This window comes from Cynoglossus semilaevis, chromosome 12 (genome assembly GCF_000523025.1).
Source record: "Cynoglossus semilaevis isolate Cse_v1.0 chromosome 12, Cse_v1.0, whole genome shotgun sequence".
NCBI classification, from domain to species: Eukaryota; Metazoa; Chordata; class Actinopteri; order Pleuronectiformes; family Cynoglossidae; genus Cynoglossus; species Cynoglossus semilaevis.
In genome coordinates, this window is record NC_024318.1 from 2,288,227 (window position 1) to 2,293,110 (window position 4,884).

At 47.2% G+C, this 4,884-nt stretch overlaps 1 protein-coding gene across 11 annotated transcripts in view; it reads right to left on the reverse strand.

The window, feature by feature from the left end:
- Positions 1-4,884, reverse strand: part of kcnma1a (potassium large conductance calcium-activated channel, subfamily M, alpha member 1a) — a 117,097-nt gene that overhangs the window by 75,326 nt on the left and 36,887 nt on the right. The window lies entirely within an intron of this gene.

A 4,884-nucleotide genomic window follows, 5' to 3' on the forward strand; every position in this document is an offset into this window, starting at 1 on the left:
GGGGGGGGGGGGGGTGGGGGGTAGGAAATGTTGAGAGAAGAGTCTCAACTCTGAGGTTTGGAGATGAATGCACTTCAATATTCTGAGTCAGCGTTTGAACACAGCGAGGGCTGAGGGCCGCGACCTCAGGAGGGAGTTCCAGTGACTCAACGCTGTTAATGGTGATGAAAGGTAACGTGAGGTGAGGCCTCCTACTGCACGGACGACGTACTACACACAACATTAACAGAGGACACCTCTATGAGGCGCTGTTATTCATGATGGTAAACTGGTAAAAGAAATCTTTACATTAAAATAGTCATTAAAATAATTAAATGATATTTCACTGAAGAGTCAGTTCCATCAAGATCCTGGTTCAGTTCATGTTCAGGAAACTGCACTCTACTGTCACCATCTTCATCATCTTCATCATCATCTTCATCCCCCTCCTCCTCCTCCTCCTCCTCCTGACCACAGCTGACCAGTACAGCCACGTCCCCTCTCCCGTTCATGTGTCAAATGTTCCTGTCCATCGTGCCGTTCATTATTGATGCTGCAGCTTGATTACTTCCATGTCACGGTCTTTGGGATTGATCCCGTTCACCGTGGCCCGGGGGAATGAGGAAACACCTGCATCCCACGGCATCTTTTATGCTTTTCCACATGCCTCCTCGAGGAGACGAGGAGACGAGGAGACGAGGGGACGAGGGGCGTCGTCGAGGTTCAAGCTGGAGCTCAGAGATAACATCCGACTTTCCTGGATGAGTGACAGGCAGTTACTCCACTTAGAGGAGAGAGAGAGAGAGAGAGAGAGAGAGAGAGAGAGAGAGAGAGAGAGAGAGGCCGCGCCTCGTCCAAGGTTGATTTAATTAAATGGTTGAAGTGTCATGTGACTCCTCCCTTTGGCTGGTTACCTAGTTAGAGGACTAGTTTAAGAGGCTTCCCCTGCGCTCACAAACAAAAGTCAGAAATGAGACAACCGCGCCTACGGCTCAGCGAGTGTGTGAGTGTGTGTGTGTGTGAGTGTGTGTGAGTGTGTGTGTGCGGGGGTGGATGTTATTTATAGCTGTGACTTTGGCTGTAATTTTTACTCAACCAGGCAGTTTTCACATCAGTGTTTTATAAACAACTAATTCACAAGAAGTCAGCAGCAGAAACAAACCTCGTATATATATATATTATATTCGTGTTTTTATATTTACATTCTAAAAAATTAGCATGTAGTTTGGGTCCACGCCGTTACAGAGCGCTGTGTGTGTGTGTGTGTGTGTTGGTTTCAGGTTGCAGTGGTGTGAAACAGACTGTTGGTGGCAGCGCTCACATGACACTATGAGAACTGTAAGAACATAATTACAGTGGCGGTCATAAACACACACACACACACACACACACACACCAGTGTAACCTCTGATTTGACTGCACTTCTTATCACCTGATGTGGAGAACAGAATCACTGGATTAGTGAAAAAGAAATGTTTTAAAAATCCAACATGGCAGATTTGAGCCTCAGTTTCTCTGTGGTCTGAGCTTCATCCTGGTCTTCACCGAGGTGACGGGGCGACCTTCTCACCTCAGAAAGGTCATCCAATAAAATCTGTGTGAAGCCCTGACGACCTGTGTCCAAACATCAGGCTCTGACCCCACCAACCTGACCTTCTGCCAGAACAACAACAATCTGAACTCTTCTTCTTCATCATCATCATCATCTTCATCTTCATCAGTCAGTCTGGAGTTGAGGCTGAACACACACACACCACAGAACATGACCTCATCGTCGACGATGATGTCAGTTAGACTGAGAAGAAGGAGAAGCCTGATTTTGAAGCATGAAAATTCCAACGTGGTGAGAAACAGAACACGTTCTTACGACTCTAAATAAAACCAGCGTTGCCGACAGAGATCGATGGTACAAAGACCAGGAGAAACCAGGTAGAAATGATTCATCTGGACGGGAAACTGACATGACTCACGTCGGCTGACACAGACGGACGTGTCATGTGACCTCCTAAATCAAACTGTGGTCCTGGAGAAAAGGCTCCGTTTAACCCCCGACGACCTTTGATCGGCCACGCCCCCAAACTGTTCCTGTACCTCAGCTGCCTCGACCTTGATTGAACACAGAGGGAATGGTGTGTGTGTGTGTGGGGGGGGGGGGGGGGGGGGGGATGAAGAAGAGCCTCTCAGGCCTGACAGGATGACAGCTCCTAAAATGAGCAGCTGTCATCAGGAGATGAAGGAGGAGAGGAGGAGGAGGAGGAGGAGGCTGTAGGATCTGTTCCTGGCAGAGAGAACAACCTGTCTGAAATAAACCTCCTCCAAAACTGTCTGTGTGCTGACACTAACACAGGAGAAGGAGATTTCTCCGTTCACTGTTCCTTCTTTGTTCAAACACGAGATTAAAAACAGTTCCACGACGAAGGGAGAAAAAGAAGGAACCATGAGATTTACCAGAGCTAATCCAGATGAACGACCACACGACTGGTTCAGGTTCTGCTCTGGTCCAACAACTTTCATGTTGCATTGATCTGAACGTCAACTGCCTAGAACAGGGGTGTACAACCCCTGGCTCCTGAGCCACACGTGGCCCTTTAGCCTCTTAGCTTCAGTTCCCCAGTAATTGACTGATCCACCTGATTGGCCGCCTTTAGGAGAAGAAAACCTCCAGGAAAAGGTTGAAATTGAAAGAAGTTACATAAGGTCAACAACAACAACAAAAAAACAACACAGTTGTTGAACCAATCAGATTAAATCAGAAATGGATTTTTTTTTTCTGCTCTGAAAAAACACAACTGGTCTTTGAGACAGACGCAGTGGCCACGACCTTGGGCGTCCACAGGGGAAAGTGAAAGGACATGAGAGAGAGAGGGAGAGAGAGAGGGAGGGAGGAGGGGGAGAATAAGGGCAAAGATAGAAAAGATGGAGGGATGGGAGAATATCAGAGAGAGCAGAGCCGGTGGTGGTGGAGTCTTTATGAGGCTGCAGGATATTGGCTGGGGGGGGGGGGGGGAGAGGTGGAGCTGTTCATGTTTCCTCAGTCGACAAATGGAACACCGTTCTTCAACCGTTCTTCGACCATTCTTGGACCGTTCTTGGACCGTTCTTCGACCGTTCTTCGACCGTTCTTCTTTTCTTGGACCGTTCTTGGACCGTTCTTCTCGTACCAACAGACGTCAGTCAGTGAAATCTGTTTATTTAATTCAAGGGCGACTTCAAACACTTCAAGGACGTTTCCCATCAACAGTCGGCGCAGTTCCTGCCCCCGCCTCTGTGAGGTGATAACAATGATCACAGCAGTGCGATAAAAAAAAATTGACGTCATTACCTGTGACAGGGATGATTTATGGGCAGATTAAAGGTGAACACACTAATGGGATTGAGTGACAGAACCCGGAACCCGAGTCACGGAGACGGCGGCGAAGTGACCTGACCGAATCACGACCCGCCGTGCGCGTCCTCTTTAGCATTCAGCCACTAGTCCTTCATTTTCTGTGCAGCAAATAGAAAAGTCATCCTTCATCGTTGTGAAGGGAAACTGAAGCCGTTATGTAAATGTCAGCGTGCCCACGGGCTGGAGCACGGCTCCGCTCCAGTCCTAATAAGACTGGGATTAAAAGCACATCTGACAAATGTCTTCACACTGGCAGCAAATGAAAAGTGTGCGCAGACAGAACGATGCTTGGCCGTCGCTCTGAGGACGAGGAAAACAGGAAGTCAGGCTGGAATAAACGCTTCGTTCAAAGTCATTTACAACCTTTGACTCACGGTCATCTGAGTTTGTTTTCTGCTCAGACGGTCCACAAACAGTACCATACAGTACCATGCAGTACTATACAGTATCATGCAGTACCATACTGTACTATACAGTACCATACAGTACCATACTGTACCATACTGTACCATACTGTATTAAAGGTTTATTCGGAGGCTTCACTAACACGACTATTTTCACTGTCAGGACTAAAATAGTATTGTTTCCAAACATTGTCCCCACAACTCTAGCTATTCCAGTTACACGCTAACACACACACACACGTATACTTGTCTTCCTCAGTGTCAAACCACCGTCAACAGAACAAACAATGAGCTTCAGCTGAGAGGAGATGCTGCTGCTGCTGCTGCTGCTGCTGCTGCTGCTGCTGCTGTGACAGGATCTTCATCAAATTCAATCAAGGCTTTGGTTTAATTTCCTCAAAGTTAATGAGGAGTTTATCATCCATGTCAAAAACCCACTTTTCACCCACGTCGTCAGTCCTGATAACAGAGAACGTTCTCCTGCAGTAAACGTCAGCACCGAGGTGGGAATAAAGACAGGGATGAGGAGCAGGAAGGACGGGAACGTCTGTGGTCGAAGAAACGTCTGTGGTCGAAGAAACGTCTGTGGTCGAAGAAACGTCTGTGGTCGAAGAAACGTCTCTAATTCTCCACCAGATTTAATTCAGTTCAACACAGTGAACTTCAGTTTTTCAGTCCGGTCCATCCGTACAGTAGAAGCTTAAAGATTAATCAACAACTGTCAGGAAAGGGAATCTAGAGCAAAAACATTTGAAATTTAAACATTTCACAAAGTCCAGGAAATCGTCCCAGAGTTCAGGAAGCGTCACACACCCCTGAGAGTCGGACGATTATCCAGCTGATGTGAACGAACCAGAACGTTCACCTGCTGCTGGGCCTGACTCTCAGCTCAAACCAACGATCACCGTCAACAGATTCAGTTTATTTTATGGAACTGTTGTAAAACTCCCCCTGTTGGCAGTCTGAGGGACAGCTGCTTCTTCTCAGACCCACGTTTTTATAGGTTTCAATTTTAAGGGCAAGACTTTTTACAGTCGACATTTCCTCCGACACAAAGTCCCTGGACTCTTTTCTCAGCTTCATTGACGTTTGACTGAAAACTGACCCATAAAA